The sequence below is a fragment of the Canis lupus genome, chromosome 5, assembly GCF_003254725.2.
Source record: "Canis lupus dingo isolate Sandy chromosome 5, ASM325472v2, whole genome shotgun sequence".
NCBI classification, from domain to species: Eukaryota; Metazoa; Chordata; class Mammalia; order Carnivora; family Canidae; genus Canis; species Canis lupus.
The window spans coordinates 62,843,492-62,865,936 of NC_064247.1; the positions used below are offsets into that span (position 1 = coordinate 62,843,492).

The 22,445-nt window shown below is 50.6% G+C and overlaps 1 long non-coding RNA gene across 6 annotated transcripts; it reads left to right on the forward strand.

Moving 5' to 3' along the window:
• The first annotated feature begins 9,875 nt into the window (after positions 1-9,875).
• Positions 9,876-20,599, forward strand: LOC112646879 (uncharacterized). Of its 6 annotated transcripts, XR_004815569.2 has the most exons (6): positions 11,042-11,398; positions 11,833-11,998; positions 13,790-14,289; positions 15,185-15,258; positions 15,992-19,014; positions 20,221-20,594. It is a non-coding gene; the product is annotated as an uncharacterized LOC112646879 (long non-coding RNA). The 6 variants fall into 6 exon arrangements; XR_007410496.1 differs by having other exon boundaries at positions 9,876-11,398; positions 13,790-18,435; positions 18,834-19,014; positions 20,221-20,599; XR_007410495.1 differs by having other exon boundaries at positions 9,876-11,398; positions 15,185-19,014; positions 20,221-20,597.
• Positions 20,600-22,445: the final 1,846 nt, after the last annotated feature.

Consider the following 22,445-nt stretch of genomic DNA (forward strand, 5'->3'; position numbering starts at 1 on the left):
TCAGACTTCGGAAAGGTCAGGATTAATTAGCAGATTGATTGCTCTGCTGTCCCTCAGAAGGCAATAGAGGAGACAGGAAGGTGCGGTGCAGACAATGGGCCTGGGGACAGCAGGCCTGGGCACAGCGGGTCAATGAGCTGGTTCCCAAGGGATGGCTCCCAGTTCGAAAGTGGTAGGCTCCCCTGGCCTGAGATTCTGAGCAAGGAGCAGCTCTACCCCATGAGCCTGGGCCAGTGGCCTAACTTCCCACAGCCGTAGGACACTTCCAGGCAACTGAGACCTCCGAGCTCAGAAAGAACGCCTCCAAAATTCCTTGGGATTTTTCTTCCCTAGTCAACCAAGTGCATCTATTTATAGATGTAGAAATATGCACGGAGAAAGGACTGGAAGGAAATACACAAAATATTACCATGTTTATTTTCTTCTTTTCCTTATTGGACTGTCTTGCCAAAAATACATACGACTTTCAAGATAAGAAAACAGATTATTAAGGGGTGCCTGGGTAGCTCAGTCGGTTGAGCATCCAATCCTTGATTTCAGCTGAGGTCATGATCTTGGGGTCATGGGATCAAGCCCCGAGTTGGGCTCCTCGCTCAGTGTGGAGATTCTCCTCACTGAGATTCTACTCCCTCCACCCCTCCTGCTCATGCTCACTCTAAAATAAACAAATAAAAATCTTGAAAAAAAGAAACAGATCGTTATGGTATGATTAATCTTGGTGTCAGTATTCATGCTTGTTACAGAAAGTGAAAGGGAGAAATCAGAAATCACCCAAAGTTCTAACATTGTGCTGTCCCTTCTATGCAAACATTTTGGGTGTGGGGATATTGTTGTGTGTTACACAACACACAACACAGTTACAATCATTTTATGTTATTATAAAACTTTTCTATGTGACCACCAAGTTATCATGCTCTTTTAAAAATGTCTGTCTGTTATTTATGTGTATAGACTACATTATTCTTGTGGCTGCTCTCCCATGTTTAGCATATACGGGGAGTTTCCAATTCTTCACTGTTACAAATAACACCACTGTGAACACCTTCACATGGAAAAGTCTTTTGTGTTTTTAAGATTCTTAAATTTCCAGATGGCGTCAAATTCTTAAATTTCCAGATGCAGGATTACAGTATGAAAGGTCGAGACGTGCAAAACAACATAGTGACCCAGGCCCCGCGTGGGTGTCATGCCAAAGCCCCCCCATCTTTAATCCCAACAAATGGTATTAGGAGAAACATGGGAATGAGGTCTCACTGGGGACCTTCTCCCCACCTGCCAGGTTTTTATACGGGATCCCTGAGCTCAGCCCTGGGCTATGGCGGTCAGGGTGCTGGGGAGGGTGGGGAGCATTGAAAGATTAGTTCGGGTAGTTGGGCCCATGAGGGAGAAACCCTTGTTCCGTGGGTGGGAAATGCGACAGAGCCCAAGAAGGCAGGGTGCCGGGGCGGGGATGGGGCTCCGGGGCCCTGGACTGGCGGGGAGGGACCAGCAGAGGGGCCAGGAGGTGGAAAGGCAATGAGATGCCAGGCGGGCGGCGGGCACACGGACAGGTAAGCGTCCCCCCAACAGGAGGCAAAGCCCCTGCCCCTTACTCTTCCGTGTCTGAGGGTGGCTCCCCCACAGCAGCCGGGCCCCCCTCCAGCCTCCAGGCCAGGGCACCTGCCCCACGCCCACCCTGCCCGGGCCTCCACTCCCTCCCTGGTTCCCGCTTTTCTGTGGAGACCACAGCATCCTGTCCCGGCCCAGGCTCCGCAGGCGCCCTCCGACGCCACCGAACACGCAGGGCGAGCGACTTCCTGCCGCAGCCAGACTACCGGGCTCCCCTGGCCCCCCTCCCGCTGGCTCCCCGCCCAGAGCCGCTACACACCCTGCACGCCCACTGCCCCGGCTCCCGCTCCCACCCCGCATGCCCTCAGGCACACGCAGCGTACGTTCTCACCCTGCACACACGCGTGCACACACACCCACACATGCACACGCAGCACACACCCCCGCCCCACTCGCGCTCATGCACACCCGCAGCACGTGCTCGTGCACACACAGCACACACGCTCACTTGGAGTCGCCTTGCCCTCCTGGCACACGCACAGGGGCACTCCTGGTCGACTACCCTCACTGGGGGGTAGCCGCCACCCCGGGTCAAATGTGAGGGCCCCCAGCAGCCTCAGCCCCTGCTGGGCTCCTGCCCCTCTCCATGGAGACAGAGTGACAAGCTGCTCCTGGAATGACCCGGGTCCATTGCTTGTTACCTCCCAGAAGACTGGACTCTAGCTACGGGCACAGTGCCTCCTTCACTGGAGGGCTGGGCAAATTAAATAAATGCATGCTAAAGCTGAGTGTACCTAGCGCCGGTCACAGGGTTGTAAATGCTTGGAAAATTGAAGAGCGAAAAGATCATGGTGCTTAGCACACCTCCCACCTCTAGCTGCCAGGTCGGCTTCTGAGCCCCTGGGGTGGAGCGGCCCTCAGCTGCCCCCTGCACACCCACAGACAGCGAGGCCCAAACCTGGCGGGTGGTGCCCCTGCCTGGCTTCCTGCCGGTCACAGACACGCCCAGACAGTGGCATGCAGCCACCCAGAGCAGACACTCATCCCCAAACTGGGGCAGCTCCACCCTCCCCAGCCCTCCCCAGCCCTCCCCAGCCCAGGACCCCTGGGCCCTCCCAGCACACAGCACCAGTCAGTCACGTTTTATAATCATTTTATAACTATGTTTTACAACTGTTTTATAACCCCACTCTGCTCTCTCTTTGCTCTAATCGCTCTGGTGTTTTTCCTCTCTCCAGCCCCCCCCTCCGGGGGGGGCACACTTCCCCCTCCCTGCTTTTCAGCCTCCATCCTTCACACTAAGCTCACGGACCTTCCCTGCTCTGGTGGTCCACATCCCATCCGCTGGACCACCCTGCCACTTCATACCCATCCCCTCCTCCTTCTCCACTCTCCTCCTCTCCATCCACATCTGAGCCTCTTCCTATGGCCCCTCCCCAATTCGTGCCATCATGTCCTCCCATCCCCATTCCATCTATCCACACTGCCCAACCAGACCAAGCCAGCATCCCTGGAACTCAGCTAAAATTTCAGCCAAAAACGGTTCCTTCCTTGGAGCAGCCTCTCAGCAGACAAGGGCTGGTGGGAAAGGGGGTGGCTCCAAGGGGAGCTTCAGGAGGCCAGAACAGGCGTGACCAGAGTGAACCGGGGACAAGGAGCCACACCTGCATTCATGCTACAGGCAAGCCAATCAATGGCTGTGGATCTCTGCACTCCCTCTGTCTGGGGCCAGGCAGTCATCTGAGGGGTGCCTGTAGGGCAGGCTGGACTGAATAGGACTTATGTCACATTTGGAATAATACCCATGCCAGGGAGGGCAAGCGTGCCCAGCCACTCTGGCAGAGCCGTGAGCCAGTCCTGGGATGATCCGATCCATGGCAGCCGAGTGGCCCCATTCTACCCCCACCCCAGTAATCTCCCAAGGATCTTGGCGGGGGGTGCAGGTGGGGATCAGTACCTGGGAACCTCTACCCTAGCTGTGTTGCTCAGAGCACTCTCACACAGGCGGGCGGCAGGCGTTTGGAATTCACCTTGCCTAGGATGGCTCACGTGGCTTGGGCTGATTACTATGAATTCAGTGCTTTGCCCTCTGTGGTCAGGAAGCTAGGTTTTGGGCCAGACAGACCTGAGTTGAGACCTAGCAATGACTCTTCTTCACTGTGTGACCCCAGGCAAATGACTTAACCTCTCTGAGCATCAGCTTTCTCATCTATATAATGGCAATTATCGGAGAATTTAACTCTAGGATTGTGAAAATTAAATCAGCTTGTGCTTGCCGAGCCAGATACAGGGTGGGCAGCCAAATAGTCTGATAGAAGTAGCAGTAGCTGCTGTTACCAATATTATTTCTCAACTCCATCGTGACTAAGCTGCCGGTGTCACAGATGAGATGTTGGCCCAGGTGCCCTAAGCAACAGGAAGAGGGGTGGGAGTGAGCCAGAAGCCTCAGAGCCCTGAGCCAGGACTGGAGGCTGGGACCGGGGCCCTAGGCCGAACGTAGGCTCTCCCCTCCCTCGTAGTCCAGAGCCTATCCTCTCCTAGACCCCAGAGATAGAAAGGGAAAACCGGGTTTGTAGCAGGTTGGTTTCAACTCCTCCTCAAAGGAGCACCTTGCAAAGCTCTGCTGGGCCCCATTTGCTTTTGTGTGGTTGCTCTAAAGGCTACTTTCAGTGGTTGGGAAGGATAATGGCAACTCTGGCTGGTTTCCAGGGCTTGCGAGAGAAGGGAACACTGAACTTCAGCTTGGGAGAACTCTGCTTCTCCTGCTTCCAAGAAAGGCCCTTCCTTCTTTCCTTCCTTCCTTCCTTCGTTCCTTCCTTCCTTCCTTCCTTCCTTCCTTCCTTCCTTCCTTCTTCCCTCCCTCTCCTCATCCCCTCCCTCCCCTCCTTCCGTCCTGCCTTCCTCTCTTTCTTCTCCAAGGAGTCCTAGCTGGTAAGCAGGCCGGTGGGTATAAATCATGATACAGGTTAGAATAAGAACCACTTGACATGACATGGTAGAACGGTTCTACTTTCACTTTCTTTCCTGCCCAAACCTTTGCCTGGCAGAAAAAATATGGAAAAAGCCACTCCCACCCACCCCTACACATACCCCAATCTACATTTTTAACATCTTGGGTTGTCATTTACTTACAGTAAGCTTCTCCCACTTAGAGTGTACAATTCACTGAGTCTTGATGGATGTGTGCACCTGTAAGATCACCACCACAGTCAAGAGACAAACACCAGATCTATTTTACTGGCTTCCTATGGGTGGCCCATTTGTGTTATTCATGGCATTTTTATAGGCAGGAACTCAAGTCACAGTACCTAGGCAAAGAAGGGGAAATACTGATGTGAATATCTGAATACACCAGTTTCAGGTACGGCTGGATTCGGGAGTTCAAAGGCTACCAGGAAAAAAAAAAAAAAAAAAAAAGGCTACCAGGAGTGTCCTTTTTCTCTCTCTCGAACAAATTCTCTCCCTATAAGTGGCAAGACAGCTGCTGGCAGCCCCAGACTACCATCCTCTCTATTTAGCCATGCCTAGGGAAAGAACCAACCTCCTCTGACAACCCTAAAGAACTCTGATAAGGCACCTCATGGTCATGTGTCCATCCCTGGCTGGGGTAAAATCAGCACCAGTGATGTACTTGTGAGGGCTGGTTGTTCGGTGAAGTGAAGTTTGTAGCTTCAAATTGGCTATGATGAGAGTATTTACACCATGGAAATTGGCAGATGCTACAGACCAGGGCTTTTCAGTCCACCCTCCAGAGCCATCTGTTAAACACACCACTGAGTCAGCCCTGTCTAAACCAATGAAACAGATTCTCCTAAGGACAGAGGTATTCTAGTACCAAAAGAGCAGAAGCGGAGGCTGGTCAGACAAATAACAGAGATCTCAGCAATGAATCTTCCAGATTTCCTCCCACCCCAAAACTCCCAAGGAGACACTGACCAGGACCAGGTTGGACCCACCGCAGAGACAGTCCAGCCAACGTGCAGTGTTCCAGGAGAGGGGCCCCGGGCTCTGCTTGTCTCCCCTCCTCCCCATGCCTCTTGGTCACATTCTATGGAAAATTCAGGAACTTCCTGAGCCCGCCGCGTTCTGCAAAGCCATTCCAGCAATGTAGACCCATGCTTTTCAGCTTGTTCAGCTATTTTAAAACAACTCTTTCAAATCAGCCCAGAAATGGGGGCTGTGGCTTGATTTGAGGTTAAACAAATAAGTGCCATTTATCCACCAACACTCTAGGAATGAAAATTTTCTTAAGGCAAATTCCCAAGCTATGTGCTCCAGAAAACTGCTGCCCCAAATTGCTGGGTTCCAGTCCAGTGTTCTCCATTTTCAGAGATGTTTGCATTGCATTCAGCTACGCTCTGCACAGAGTGCTAGGACTGACCCTGGAGTTGGCAGCTGGGCACGAGGCCCCTTGGCCATGGCAGCCTCCTACCCAGCACCCAAAGGACCCTGGGAGCACGTGGGATATTTCTTGGCCTGGTAGGGAACAGCTTCTCTTCATCCTAGGGGGCCTGGGCCAGACTGCTGGCTGGCTGAGGCAAATGGTTTCTCTCCCCCACGTTTTGAGGGTAGACAAGAATGAGCAAAAGGGAAAGAAAAAAAAAACACCTTCTCGAACAAATAAAGTGGCACTCCACCAGACAGGAAAGCTGAATCTCTCAGTATGTAGGTACAAGAGCAACTCAATGAAGTCTTCCTGCCTTTTCTCTCAAGGGACATGGGTTTTTGTACGGAAGCTGAAAATCTGGGCCAAGGGTTTTCCGATCTCCTATTCTTGGGGGTATCCTGTGGCAGAAGCAAGAATGCTCACCAAATATGCCATGTGCTCCCCTGCATGGCCCAGCTGTGCCCGGTGACTAGCTGAGGCTATGAAACTGAGCAACGGCAGTAAAAAGCCCATGCCCCATCCTGCAGGCTCTCTTCCCCAGCCGCTGACTCTGGAAGCAGGGTGTTCCAGATGGTGTGGCCACAAGATAGACCTTCAGTCTGCCTGGGGCCCTGAGCGAGTCTGTGCCGCAGACCTGCCTGCTGGCCTGCTGGGATGTATAGGTGTTGAGGGAGAAATAAACTTGTATTGTGTTCGAGTGCTGAGACCCAGGGTAAATTGTTTCTGCACCATCACCCAGCACACCCTGACTGGTTCGTGCTCAACCACACTCTGGTTTATGTTACCAGGCTGTTCGCTGGGAGAGACCAGCACCCAAGAGGTGGAAGGAAGACATCACTTCCTCCTCCTCCAGTCCTCAGCCTTCACCCAAAGGAGTGCTTAGGAGGGTGTATTGAGGGGCCCTTATCCCACCAAAGATTTAGGGAGCTTCCTTGCACTTGGGCCTGGCGTCTGTGCTTGCCTTTGAAGGTCCCTGCGGTCCTTGGTTGAATACTGCATAAAAACACACTTCTCTCACATCCTGAGGCACGTAACAGAGCACAAAGTACTTCACCAGTGATCCCCCATGAGGCGAGTGACACAGGCTTATTTCTGATTTTAAGGATGAGGACACTGACGCTCGGAAGGATTTAATGTCCATCTGAGGTTGCACAGCTAAATTAGAGAACCTGAACCTAGGTCTTGTGTCTCTTGCCATGATGCCTGTATTTCTCGAAATGTAGCTCGTGGACTCTGAGATGGTGCCTGGGAACCTGCATTTTCAAAGCTCTTCAGACCATAATTATGCCAAATTTGAGAACCCTGGCACCACACCATTGCTGCTGCTCCTATCAGACGAAGCCAGCACCAGAGTGGCTGGTTTTGAGGGTTTAGCAAAGGACCCACTCCCCAACTAAAACAAAAGATCTCTCCTGCCAGACTGCTTTTTGTGAAATCCTCCCCAAAGGGCCATTTCTTTGTTTTGTTTTTTTTTTTAAGATCTTATTTATTTATTCATGAGAGACACACACAGAGAGAGGCAGAGACACAGGCAGAGGGAGAAGCAGGCCCCATGCAGGGAGCCTGATGTGGGACTCAATCCTGGGTCTCCAGGATCAGGCCCTGGGCTGAAGGCGGCGCTAAACCGCTGAGCCACCCGGGCTGCCCTCCCATTTCTCTGGGTTAAAATACAAATTGTCCTAGAAGCACTTGTTTCTAGAATTAACTTATTGTCCAGTTAGGAACAACTGCTTGTAAAAAGTGACTCTGCAAGATAAGTTCCTGCAGAGAAACATTAGTCAAGAGTCAAGACCTTGCCCTGAGAGCTGAAATCCAGCTGGAGACTGCAGGGGGTGAGGTCCTGGAGGCAGGAAGAGGCTGAGCATCCTGGGGGTGGCTGGGGAGCTCCGAGGAAAAGAAAAAAGTACAGCTGGGGGAGGCGGTTAAAAGCTCACACATGAGAAAGAACTAGAGTGAAGTCTTAGCCTTACTACTTACTACCTGTGTGAACTTGCAAAACTGACTTCATTTCCCTGAGCCTCAGTGTTCTCATCTGTGAAATGGAACTAGGTACAGAACCTACCTGCCGTCCAGTTCTTATAAAAATCAAATGTGGGATCCCTGGGTGGCGCAGTGGTTTAGCGCCTGCCTTTGGCCCAGGGCGCGATCCTAGAGACCCGGGATCGAATCCCATGTCGGGCTCCCAGTGCATGGAGCCTGCTTCTCCCTCTGCCTGTGTCTCTGCCTCTCTCTCTCTCTCTGTGTGTGACTATCATAAATAAATAAAAATTAAAAAAAAATCAAATGCATTTGGGCACACGACAGCTGACCTTTAGTGATGCCCCCCACCCTGTGCCAGCGGCTTTTCCGAGTGCTTACATACATTCACTAATTCAGCAGCACAGCTACCCCATGATGTGGTTATTATTTTACCTGGTTGATAAATGAGGAAACAGAGGCACGGAGAGGTAAAGTAACTTGCTAAGGCTGCAGAGCTAGCTCATGAGTGTCAGAGCCAATATTTGAACCTAGTCCATCAGACTTCAGAGGCAATGACCCATAGGGAGGACTGCGGCTGCAGGGGGCCTCAAGGGGCCTTGTTGAAAAGCTGGGGCTCAGGGCAGGGTTCTGGCTGCCCAGGTCCAAGAACAGGCTGAAGAGTAGCCGTAAGTATTAATATCACCACCGAGCTAAAGGGTGAAGGAAAGCTCTATCTATTCTCCCCTTGAGCTCCCAGGGACAAGCCCTCCTCCACGCCCAGAGGAAGGCTCTGGCGGTTCCCTCCTGGAGCCTAGAGGCCCCACCCTGGATAGCCCCAGCCCCCTTTGCCTACAATGGGTGCTGACACCTGTACCGGCGGCACTCCTGCTCCACTGCCCCACCAGGCGTTTGTTCTGGGATCAATGCTTTGGTTGGCTTTTTTGGTGCACCCTTAAATAAATGGCTGTGTTTCAAAGAGAAGAGGGAACCAGGATTTACTGAGCAGTGACTATGGGCAAGACTACTTATCAAGCAAATCCACATGCCTCATTGGGCCTCACAACTTTGTGAAATAGATAGAACTGTCTCCGCTTTACAGATGAGGAAACCTGGCCCAGAGAGGTTTGAATTACTTGCAGCAAACCAGGAGTACCGTCAAGTGTCAGACCCTTGCCTGTTTGAATCCAAAGCCACTCGCAAGAAGTGATGGCCAGCAAGAGCTTTTAGATCCAACCCCCAGAGGTGAAGTTCTCTGTTCCTCATCATTCCTGCACATGCTGAGTGTTTTGAGGGGCTGCTCTATGCCAGGCCCCGGATCAGTGACTCTAGCAACCTAGCCTCAGCTTCCTTCTGCTCAGCAGGGATGCAGCTCTCCATGAATAGTAAATTCGGAGACGCTGCCGTCATCCCCAGGTTCTCTGGGGGCTGACCCTCAGCCCAGGGGCTGCTTCTCAAGCAGAGGGGGAGTCAGCCTCCTCCTGGGAGAATCCAAGCTCTGGGTGTTTCAGGAAATGTCTGACCTGCCAGGTTTCCGTGTGACTGATCAGTTAGAGCTGAGGAAGGGGGGCCGGGAGGGGAGGTTTCCCGTCAGCCCAGCTTTTGTCTCTCACATGAGCCCGAGACAGACAAACCACAACCACAGACTCGACCAGCTGTGGAAGCATCGAACAGGAAACCCAGAACATCTGGTGCTCCACTTCCTCTGAAGGCTGTGCAAGTCTGGGTGTGTGTGTGTGTGTCCGCTTGTGTGCAAGTCTGTTTTCTTTCCCACTGTTGTTTAGTGGGACGTGGATGCAGACAGGGTTGGAAACCACAGGCCTTGTGGTGACAAGGGAGCCAGACACTCGCTCCCCAGCTCTTATGGCGCCTTGTTCCTCCCCAGACAGAGACCCAGGAGCCGACCCATTCTCCCAGGCCACCCTCTAACACACTGCACATGTTATGCTTCAAGTCACCATGCACTTGAAGAAAGGGATTTTTTTTTTCCTTTGGATGTAGGTGGTTTTAGAGGAGCTTTCTTGGGGATGAGGTAGGAGGGCTCTGCTTAAATATAACTTGGCCTCAGCGTACAGACCCACAGAAAGCAGCGTCTGGGTGAAAGCTGTTTTTAAAACAATTTGAGGAGAATCTGTGGATGACCTCTGACACGGGGTGCTGGTCAGGAAGCTGTCTTCTATGGGGGGTGGTGTCCTCCTGGTACGTTCTGAGAAGAAACACAAGAAAGTAGAAAGAAAGGGTCTCCCAAACGGTAGCATGAGGTTTAGCTCTTATCCACCTGTAGGAGGTAGGCATTATTATGTCCATTTTTAGAAATCATGACATCAAGGTGCAGAGGGGAATCTGTACCTCACCCAAGATCACTCAGCAGATCCTGTGTTCAAAATCAAACCTGACTCCTGGCCACGCACTAGATCCTAAATCACCCTGCATTCTCAATGAACAGTCATAATCCAAACTGTGCCCAGCACACAGCTGAGGTCACAAACGTCTCTTGAATTCATCCACGAAATGACTTCTCCCGGATGGCAGAGATGTCATCATCACTGGATCCCCAGCGTCAGCACAGTGCCGCCCAGGAGTCTGGAAACACTGGCACTTCATTTACCTGGAGGGCATTTACTTAGCCACGTCGACTGTTTCGATCCTGGCTAAAAAATGTGAGAGAAGCACAAGCAGTCAAGAGAAGTCCTTGCAAGTCCTTCAAACTACAAGTCCCGACTCTGGGAATTTGTGAGGCCCTCGGTAGGACTCTGGTTGCACCCAGAGCCACAAACTTTGCTTGCTGATCTCACAGGCGCCGGTTTAGAAAGAGGGCCTGCTGAGGACGCTTGCTGGAATGGGCAGCGTGGGAATTCAACTAGCATCTTCGGCCTGGTAGGGGGCATTAGGATGCAAGGAGGGAGGCACCGGGAGGTGAGGACTGCCTGACTCAAGACAGCTCCGAGACAGCCAGATGGAACCGCAGCACCTCCGCCGGTTCCCGGGAAGGCGAAAGGCGCGGCTGCAAGCCGACCTCCGTCGGGTTCGCTCACATCGTGGTGTTTGACACAACCTGACATCACACGGACGCCGCGTCCCACGCCCTGCTCGCTTCCACACCTGCGCGTCGGCGGGGGCCCTCCGCAGAGCCCGGGTGACGTCATGCAGGCGCCGCGGGGTGGGTGGTGTCATCGGAGCGCGCGTCCCGCGGTGCAGCAGCCTGGAGCGCGGACTGGCAACGGCGTTGCTATGGAGACGGTGCGTCGGGCCCCGCCTCCGAGACGGGATTGGAGGAGAGCCGGTCAGCTGACCCGGGGGATTTCCGGAAGCGCGCGGAGCCCCCGCGGTCGCCTGGCAACGCGGACGCCCTCGCGCCTTGCGGAAGCGCGATTCCCGGGAACCCTCAAAGCTAGAGTCCGAGCCCACAGTGCGACTTGAGGGGCTTTTTCACCTGAGGTAGTAAATATCGGAAGTGCTTCGGCCCGAGGAAAGTAGAAATTCACACCGCCCTAGACTGGATTCAGTGTAAGGCTGGAGGCCCCAGTGAAGCTAAAGTTTATTCCTCCAGCAGGGTCCGGTGGGAAGAAGAGACTGGCCCGGGAAATTTAGTGCCAGGAGTGACCTAACGCCTTTGGGTCTCGGTGTCTCCTTCACGAAGTCTTTCCCAAAAGCATATCACTATTTCTTCCTAAGAGAGTCTTTTCGTGACTCTGCTTTTCCCTGAGCTCCCAGCTCATCTCTCTCTCCCTTTATCTAAACATCCCAGCTTCCTTGAAAGAATGTCTGTATTCGCGGTCCCTGGCCCGCTTCCCTCTGTGCGCTCTCCCGGCACACTCGGTCTCTTCCCCGCGGCCGCCTTACCTGCTCTGTCATCAGCATCTGAGACAGTTATCTCCTCCACCAAACGCTCGCATCACTTAGCTTGTAGGACCTGCAAACACTCTTGGTTTTCTTTTCAGATTGCGCGAGAGAGCAAGCAGGAAGAGGGGCAGAGGGGGGAGAGGGAATCTCAAGCTGACTCCTCGAGGAGAGGGGAGCCCCTCCGGGACGCTCCATCCCAGGACCCTGAGACTGTGACCCGAGCCAAAATCAAGAGTCGGATACTCAATCGACTGAGCCACTCAGGTGCCACACACTCTTGGTTTTCTTTCTTTTTAAGATTTTATTTATTTATTTATTTATTCACGAAAGACACAGAGACAGAGAGAGAGAGGCAGAGACACAGGCAGAGGGAGAAGCAGGCTCCATGCAGGGACCCCGATGCTGACCAATCCCAGGACCCCGGGATCATAACCAAAGGCAGATGCTCAACCACTGAGCCACCCAGGCGTCCCCACTCTTGGTTTTCTTGCTGCATCCCTGGCTTCTATATCTCGTTTGCTGGTTCCTCCTCATTCCCCTGACCTCTAAATGTAGCAGTGCCCCTAGGACTGGCTCCTTGGACTTCTCTCTCTTTTCATTTAATATCTTAAGTGATCTCATTTAGTTTCATGACTTTAACCACCATCTGTTTTCGTTGATGAGGGTTTGGACCTCTCCCTCTTGACCCTCTATACTTGACGGTACAACTGCCTATCTGGCATCAAAACTTGAATGCCTCGTAGGCAAGCTCAAACTCATCACGTTCAGAACAAAATTCATGAGCTTCCCCCCACCAAAAGGTGCTCTACCTGTGTTCTTTGTAATGACATCTCCATCCTTCCAGCTTCTCAGTCTCTTAACCTTGAGTTCTCCTTCACTCAACATTCTGTCTGTCCTGTTGGTAAATCCTTTTTTTTATTTTTTATTTATTTATGATAGTCACACACAGAGAGAGAGAGAGGCAGAGACATAGGCAGAGGGAGAAGCAGGCTCCATGCACCGGGAGCCCGATGTGGGATTCGATCCCAGGTCTCCAGGATCGCGCCCTGGGCCAAAGGCAGGCGCCAAACTGCTGCGCCACCCAGGGATCCCTCCTGTTGGTAAATCCTATTGACTATTTCTTCAAAACATATTCAGAATCCTACCCTCACTGACACCATCCTGGACCAAGTCCCCATCCTGTCTCACATGGGTTATTGTAATGGCCTCCTCACTGGTCCCCCAGATTCTACCTTCAGCCCTCTCCTCCCTAGTCCCATGTTCACATGACAGCCTGTGTAAATTCTGTTAAAAGTCATATCATGTGGCTCCTCTGTGAAAGCCTTCCAAAGACCCTTTCTCACTGAGTGAAAGGCAAAGTTTTACTATGGCCAGAAATGTCCTGCACCACCAGACTCCTAGATTCTGGCTGAGCCCCTTTCCTCATTGTGACTCCCTTACTCACTTTATTCCAGCCACATGGGTCATTTGCCAGGTTTGTTTCTGTTTCTGGGACACTGAACTTGCTTTTACCTCTGCAAGGAACTTGTCCTAAATATTCCCAGGACTCCCTCCCTCACCTCAAGTCTCGGCTCCCACATTCCTTACTGAAAAAAAAAGCCTACTCTAACTTCCAGATTTGGGGGGAAGGAGGGCGCTGAGGGTGGGGGAGAAAGAGAATCTTAAGTGGGCTCCATGCTGGGCCTAGAGCCCAATGTGGGGCTCTATCTCAGGAGCTGAGACCAAGAGTCAGACACTTAACTGACTGACCCACCCAGGTGCCCTTCTAATCTGATTTTATTTTTTTTAAGATTTTATTTATTCATGAGGGACAGAGAGAGAGGCAGAGACATAGGCAGAGGAAGAAGCAGGCTCCCTGCAGGGAGCCTGATGCAGGTCTCAGCCCCACGACCCTGGGATCACAACCTGAGACAAAGGCAGACAAAGGCAGATGCTCAACCACTGAGCCATGCAGGCGTCCCTAACCTCCTGACTTTAAACACTAGCCTGACTCCCCCATCCTTCATTCCCCTTGGGCTCCATTGTATTTATTTTGTCTCTTTTTCCTTGTTGTAGACAGAAGCCAGCATGTGACAGGCACTCAGGAAGTATCTGTTGAGTGAATAGATGCATTTCAAAACCAGACAGAGGCTGGGGAAAAGAGGACAGTGGAGGAAACTACAAACCCTACCTCAGCCTGGTGATTAAGATTCAAACAGCAACAACAACAAAACAAACAAACAAACAAAAAAACAAAAACAAAAACTTGGAGTGTCCTGTAGTGGTTAAGAGCCAGAGCTGCAGGGGCTTGGATTCCAGTCCTGCTCTGCTACTTAGCTGCTTGGTGACTTTGGGAAATTTAATCTTCCTGAGCCTCAAGTTCCTCATTTGCAGTGCCATTATAAAAATATGTCAGCCTTTCACCCAATGATATAGAAAGGCCCCTATAGGAGCAGCAAGTGTTGTGCTAGCTGCTGAAGACACACTGGAGAACCTGAATGCACATGTTTCTTCACTCTTCTGGAGTCTACATCCTGAGGAAGGGATGCAGACAATAGCAATAGAGTCATCCAAATGTATGATTATTCACAAACTGTGACAAGTGTGACAGAGTAAAAGCCAGATAGTGCCAAAGGCGAGGGTGGGGGGGGGAGGTGGGGAAAGCATCCCCGACAGAAGGACTTCTCAATTGTATCAGTCGGCTCAGGCTGCCATGGTAAAATACTGTGGCTTAGCGGGCTTAAACAACAGAAATTTATTTTCTCACAGTCCTGGAAGGTAGAAATCCAGGATCAAGGTGTCACAAGCTTGGTTTCTTCTGGGGCCTCTCTCCTTGGCTTGCAGATGGCTGCCTTCTCGAGGCCTTTTCTCAGTGCACCTGTTCCCCTGCTGTCCCTCTAGATATCCTTATCTCTTCTTATAAGGACACCAGTCAGATCGGATTAGGGTCCATCCCAAGGGCCTCATTAAACGCAATTACCTCATGAAAGGCCCTGTCTCCAAATATAGTCCTATTCTGAGGTGCTGGGGGTGAGGGCTTTGGCACATGAATTGAGGGCTGGGGAAGCATGATCCATCTCATAGCATTATCAAGACCCAAAGGATACACAGGAAGGAAAGCCAGGACTTCCAGCAGAGGGAAGAGTATGTGTAGAAATTCTGTGGCTGGAAGGAGGGTGCCAAGTTGGAAAACATGACAGGCCCATGTGACTTGAGCTCAGAGTGAGGGGTCTGGGTAGGAGACAGATGGGGGTTTGAGGGAGCAGAATGTACGGGACCTCAGAGACCACCTATGTCTGTTGCTGGTGATGTGATGAGTTGTCCTATGGATGGACTACTCTGACACCGAATGGTTTGGGGAGGGCTACTCCCAGCTCCAGAGTTGTGTGACTACCTGATGGAGTGCCTACAGAGTGGCTCGAAGTTAGAGCTCAGTAAAGAATTAACAAGAGTTAATGATGGTGTTTTTAGTAATGCCCACCTGATACAGTTGATGGAAAGATTAGATGAAAGACATCCCAGGAAGGGACTTCATAAACTGAAAGGTAAGCATCCAAAAGTAGTGTATCTCCATATTTGGGGGTACTGCATATAATTTAGTTAATATGGTTTGGGCAGATGTGGTTTATGACTATTATTGAAAGTTTTATTTTTTTAAGTTTATTTATTTTGAAGTAATCTCTACACCCAACATGGGGCTTGAACTCACGACCCCGACATCAAGAGTTACATGCTCTACCAACTGAGCCAGCCAGGGGCCCCTAAAATTGAAAGTTTTATTTTTTTTCTTTTAGATTTTATTTATTTATTCATGAGAGACAGAGAGAGAGAGAGAGAGAGAGAGAGAGGCAGAGACACAGGCAGAGGGAGAAGCAGGCCCCATGCAGGGAGCCTGACATGGGACTCAATCCCAGGTCTCCAGGATCAGGCCCTGGGCTGAAGGCGGCACTAAACCACTGAGCCCCCAGGGCTGCCCAAAATTGAAAGTTTTAGATGAAAGTAATGCAAAGGAGCAAAAGTGTAGATAGAGCAGTTGAATGCTTACTCCATACATCTGTGTACTGGAAGCCAAAATACGGTGGAAATGATTTAGTGAGAAGGAGGAGCATACATCTTTCTATGTCTTTTCTTCAGGTTCAGCCAAAAACTTCCCTTAGGTATACCTTTGAGGGACCAACCCATAGCAGGCACTCCTAAAAGATTTGGGGTGAAGGGGGTGATCAGGCCCTCAGTAAGAGTGGCGTTGGATGGCAAGAGGATTTCTCACTTTGTTCCTAGAATTCAGTGTCCAGAAGTGGAACCTGGTGTGACCTCCCAGCCACCTTAAACTTGAGTGGTGACCCCACCCTTTGATGATTTAATGCAGCAAAGACTCATTGCCTCTTCACATTGGAAGTAACCAGGACGAGCATTTCATCCCAATAGCTAAGGAACAATGACTGTCCTCTTTGACACCATGGACAAAGCGTCATGATCTGAGGGCAATAATGTGCTGGTGATGGGGAATGTACAAGGCAACCAACCCATCCTAATTTTGAACAGAATTAACGGGTACTATCTCTTGTAAGTCCTGGTCTGGCTTTCAGGAGCTACGCAGACCCTGATCCTTCCTCTTTATAGCATCAAGGATTTGGCAAAACCTGTAAGGTACCCTTCTGAGGCTTCAAGACTTCTGTTCCCAAATGGAACACACCCCTCCAAAAGTATTCTTTGCTCAACAGTGTTTTTATGATTATTCTTGTACGTAAATCTTTGTATACCTGTCTTCGGATACATTTCTATAAATGAAGCTGTTGGGACAAATGGTACATTCTATAGCTTTTGCTGTATATTTCCAGATTGCCTTCCAGCAAGGGTGCTTTTGTCTATCCGCCCACAAGTGGTTTACAAGAGAGCCTATTTCCCCACACCCTAGCCACCAAATGTGGGGAATTTTCATTCTTTTAATCACTGCCAATCTGATAAAGGAAAATGATTATCTCATGGTTGCTTCAATTTGCATTTCTTTGATTATGGGTGAGGTCGGACATGTTTTCCAACCACATCCTATACTTTTGCAATCGCCTTTTGGAGCTAAATGCAGGACCTTACATGTATTCCAGTTACATTTTATCTTGTTGGATTCCACCAATCATTCTTTCCTGTTGAGATAATTTGGATCCTGATTCTATAATTCCAACATGTTGGCCTTCTCTCCCAGTCTTGTGTTATTTGCACAGTTGATAAGCAGTTATCTTTGGCTTTATCCAAGTTGTTGATAGAATGTTGAAGAGTTTAGAGCCAAGGACAGACCTGTTTGGCAAGCCCCTAGAGAAACCCCTAGGAGGACACCATCCCATCTGCTGTTAGGATTCCACCTCACAGTGCCCAGCAGCCACAGGCGCTGGATGGGGCCTTCACCTGGGAAACAAGGCCAGGCACAGATTCCAGTCTTGACAGTAATTAGCTGGGTGGTCTTAAGCAAGTGGTGTCACCTTAAATGGAGATGTGCCACATGATTAGCTAATGGCCCTTCAAGCTCTAGCAGCTTTTCATCACTATTTTGTCCATAAGAATTTCTTGAGAAACTGACAAACTATTGTCAAAGTCATTGCGCTATGGCAGAGTGCTCACGCATTCACTAATCTAGTGAGAGACATTCTTTATACTCCATGTTGACCCTTATCATCACCCTTCCTAAATGCGAGGCAACCATTCATTTGATTCTCCGCTCCAGAATGTTGCCCATGATCAAAACTAAGTTCATTGGCCTTCAGTTTATCCAATTAATATATGTGTGTATATTTACATTTAGGATCTCTGCATCAATTCTCCATGATTCCTCAGAGTACCCTGAGACATCAGAAATGCTTGAAGCCCCCTGCCAGGCCTTGTTAGATCTGCCACCTGGCCCAGTTGTCCTGCATACAGAGAAGGAGCAAGTCCCTGGGATCGCCTCCTCCCCTCCTGGCGTGGACAGAGGGCCTAGGGTATTGGGAGGAGGCTTAGCCAAAGCAGGCACAGCATTACAAGGAAACAGTTTGAATGGCTTAGTTTTAGGGGACAGCGGGGTCTTTGTGAGGCTGAAAAATACCAACTGCTCTCACCACTCGGTGAAGAAAGCTCCATGGGCCGGGGACAGGGCCCTCTGGTTATTCAGCCTGCGACTTCACGCAGAAATTGAGCATCAGCAGAATCACCTTCAAATGAAATGATGACCCCTTTCTTTGAGTTACTTCAATATCAAAAATCAGGGCACCTGGTGGCTCAGTGGTTGAGCGTCTGCCTTTGGCTCAGGTCGTGATCCTAGGGTCCCTCTGCCTATGTCTCTACCTCTGTCTCCGTGTCTCTCATGAATAAATGAATAAAATCTTTTTTAAAAATTAGATGACTATTCTAAGGAAGAAATACTAAACATGAACCCGGCACAACCAATTTAAGTGACAAAGTGAACCAGTCAGAACTCTGGCTGCCTGCTTCTTTACTGCCAGGCCTAGAATGCAGTTGTTGATTTACACCTTGTAAATTTATCACTACACTATGCACAACTCCAGCAGTTGTGGATTGTGTGTGTGCACTCATTCAGACTAGTGATAATAGTGATGAAGATACCGACCCTCTTCTAGGAGCCAGACGCTGTTCTGAGCACTGTGCATGAACTAACCCTTGTATCCTCACAGCACCCCCGGAGGGAAGGTGCTGTCTTCATAGACGGTGAGATGGAGGCACTGAAGAGAGCAGAGGTGACCTGCCTAAGGTCTTGTGTGGGGGCAGAGCTGGGGCTGGGTCAGGCCACTGGGCTCCACACTGGGCTCCACACTGGGCTCTAGATGCCTCTACACATATATGAGGAAAAGAAAGGAACAGCCGTCGAGTATCATTTCTCCCTCAGATTATGAAACTGCTTTATGAACGGTGGTGCCCACTACAACAGGGTCACAAACCAAGGCTTTCATCCCCTCAATGGGCTGTGTGGAAAGGGAGGAGCAGGGTAGAAGGGAAGTCAAGGGCACGAACAACAGGTAGCCTGGGAGCATCAACCTGAGGGATGCCCCATGCATGAGCTGTCAGTGCGTGGTGCGACCCCCGACCTAGCGTGCTGGGACCCCAGAACCAAGACCTGTGACCATACCCATTTCAGGACCCTTGCTCTGCAGCCCCTGCTGCTCCTCCAGGATCAGGATCAGGAGACCCGTCGCGGTAACCGCTGGCACACCCGCCACCCCCCAAGGCTAGGCCAGTTGACCAGCTCCCAGGATTGTCTTCCTGTTGCTAGACTACGCTGCTTTCCAGTACATTATTTGGAATATAAAAACTCAAATGTAAGTAAAGCATTTTAATACAAATAATTTCAACCGCAACAAGGCAATTGGCCCCTGATTGAATTGGCAAGAAAAGGTAATGAACTCATTCCGATTGACATATTTTGAGATCCTCTTGCCAAATCCAATTGGCAGCTTCATAATTATGGAAACATCCATGTTATTTCCACTCAACCAGGGTTAGGCCTGCTGGTATCTGATTCAATGTTTACTTCATGAATGAGGTCAGTCCCCAGCACAGCTGGGGTTTGAGCAAAGGAATCAGAGCTGCTGGTCAGCAGACAGCGTTCCCGCTAGGATCTGACCATGGTTGTCAGGGCTTCCAGAGCAACCTCACGGCTCACCCAGGTTAGCCACTCTCTCTGGCATTTCTGGGGCCTGGCTCTTCTCCCTGCTTTGCTGACACTTCCCGGGGCAGTAATCAGAGCCCCACGTACGGCCCGGGCATGATGAGATCACTCCAGGTTTCCCACAGCCCAGCACCTCGCTCTAACCTGCCCCCTTGGTATTGCAACATCTCACCCCTTAGGAGTTTCAGAACTGCCAGGAAACAGGGTAAGGTTTGGGGTTTGGGGTTTTTTTTCTTTCAAGTATTTATTCCAGGAGGGCTGCATTTGTGGGGTGTGAGAGTGACTCAGAGTGCCTTGCAAGCCACCTCCAAAGGTAACTATGTCCCACAGGCCTGCATGGCCCCTGAGCCAACTCCCCACACTGGTAAAAACAAAACAAAAAAAGGCTCACATGGGCTCAAACCCTCATTTTAAGAACACACTTTTATGGAGTGGTGTTCTCTACATTCACAGAAGTTACTGGGAACACTGCTGAGGGTAGAAAGGAAAGGTGACGCTCCACAGCAGTGACAGGGCTCGGCTCCAAAGGTCTTTGGAAGCAGCCAGGACTCAAATGCTGCTGGCCTGGTGGCACAAGTCCTGCGCTGTCACATGGGGCAGCAATGGTGCGTGTGGTCAGAGTCTAAAGCGGCTCTTTCCCAGCCTGGCAACAATTTCTCTATCACAGAGGATGAGGTCCTAGGAAGCTTAGAGATAGTAATTTGGTTTGGATCCCAAAATAACTGTGGGCACGACATGCTGGAACACTTTTGCCTAACAAAATGGGGGGTCACAGGGAGGCTGGAGCAACAGATGGTTTAGGAACTGGATACAAGGGCAGATTCGATAAAGCGGCTTCCTTTCTCCATGTTGACAGAGCAGAGGATGTGCCACGCCACACATTCTTACCTCCCAACAGGCCAATAACTGCTGATGTAGACGGGAGGACAACACGGAGGAGGTGCTGTCCCAGATGGAAAGGGGTGAGCTGACCTCAGGAGAGATCGTTTTAGGATGAAGACTCAATGCTCTTTTATTTAAAGGATCAGTCCAGGGACGCCTAGGTGGCTCAGTGGTTGAGCGTCTGCCTTCAGCTTAGGTGGTGATCCTGGAGTCCTGGCATCGAGTCCCACATTAGGCTCCCCACAGGGAGCCTGCTTCTCCCTCTGCCTGTGTCTCTGCCTCTCTCTGTGTGTCTCTCATGAATAAATAAATAAAATATTTAAAAAATAAAAATAGTCCAGCTGTTACAGGAAATGTCAAAACATCTCTCTCAGTTGGGCTCAAAGCACCTGCTCTAGGGCAAGTTAGGTCACTCCCCTTCCATGCTTTCCTCCAGAGCACAACCTGTCTCAGACCCAGGATGCTCCCATTACATACCCAAACTCCCCGTCCTTGCCATCAACTCTGTAGCCTGTCTTATCCGTCAGTGTCACGGTTGCCACCTTATCATCTGAATGACTTTTCCCTTGAACATGCTTCTGGCAGATTTTGAAGATGGGACCCTAAACAAAGTCCACTCCTTCACTCTCTCTGGCTCATTGTCTATGCAGTCTACATACCCGGCTGCAGCCACCCTGGCTAAATGCACCAGGCACATATCTACCTCAGGGCCTTGGCACATGCTGCTCCCTCTACCAGGAGCCCTCTTTCTGTGTCATCCCTCACTCCCTTCCTTGGGGTCTTCACCCACACCCCCACTCAGCAGTGAGATCTTCCCAACCACTGTCTTCAGAGGTCCCTTTCCCCCATAATTTCTCACAAGCTTGTGTCCCCATCTCAAGCAGCACCCACTACTTGTCTCATTCCTTATCTGCCTCACCCATGAGAAAGCCAGCTTCACGCAGGCAGGGATTTCTGACTCTCTTTGGCCTCAGTCACAGCCCAGCGCCTACAACAGTGCTCAGTGTATTCATCCCACAAGACTTACTGAGTGTTTGCTGCACACCAGCGATGGAGGAATTCTGAGTTCCTCAAGCTCAAGGAAACTGTGTGTCTCCTGTGCTCCGGGAGATGTGGGAGGAGTTGGGCCACCGCTTGCCTCTCTCCCTCCTCCTCGATTCTGTATATTCTGTTTTCCCAACAAATACAGGAAAGTGGGGATCTTCTAGAGGGAGACGGAGCCTTCCATGATTTAGGAACACAGGTGTTTGCTGTGCCAGGGCCAACTGAGCATGCCTCTTTATGAGCTCCTAGGAGGAAATGCATCTGAAATGTGGTCATGCTCCCCAGTTGCGAGCAGGGCTGTGCAACTGGTAGAGCTGTGCGCGAGACAGCCCATGCAGGCAGGCGGCCCTTACGCAGGCTTTCCAGAGAGAGCTGGAAAGCAGATGCCCGAGCCACAGGAAAAAGGATGACCGCCTGCAGCCAAGAGCCTGACTGGAAAGTCCGCGTAAAGGACACCTGGAGGAAGCAGAGGCCTCCATCACCTCCTCCGCCCTGCCTGTAACCCTCCTTCCTCAGCCACCCCACAGAGGCGCCTTCCCGGAGCCTCACTGCATTTTTGCCATCTGAAAGCTCACCGGTTTGTTCCAATGGACCAGAACTTCTTTTCTTTCATCTTGTTTGAAAAGTCTTTTGTGAGGTTAGGAGTGACCCAAAAGCAGCCTCTCTATTCTGATCTGTAGCGCCCAGGCCGGGCGTATGTGAAGACCGGATTATGCCTCCTAACCCCATCTCCTAAGCGTGTGCCAGCCACAGTTCCAGAATGAACAAGAAGCAGAGAAAAAAAATTGTGAATCAAGAGGTTTATTATTTTCCCCCCAGTAAGTATTTTGAAACCAAAATTTTTAAGGGTTTGATGTCATAAATTCCCATGTATGACTGCATTTTAAAAAAAACTGTGTGTGTGTGTGTGTGTGTGTGTGTGTTGGAATGTGAGAGGTTTAGTATATAACTCAGAAAATAAACTCCTAAACTCAGAATTTGAGAGGCACAGACACAACAGGCCACTGCACTGGGGCATTTGCTACAGCGAATTCATGTGATGTTAAGACTGTCCCAGAACTGTCTGGAACTTAAATGTTAGTCTTCTGAAAAGAACCGGGACCTCCAAGTGCCAGCTGTTGTTATTCCAAGTGCAATGTAAGCAGCTTTCTATTT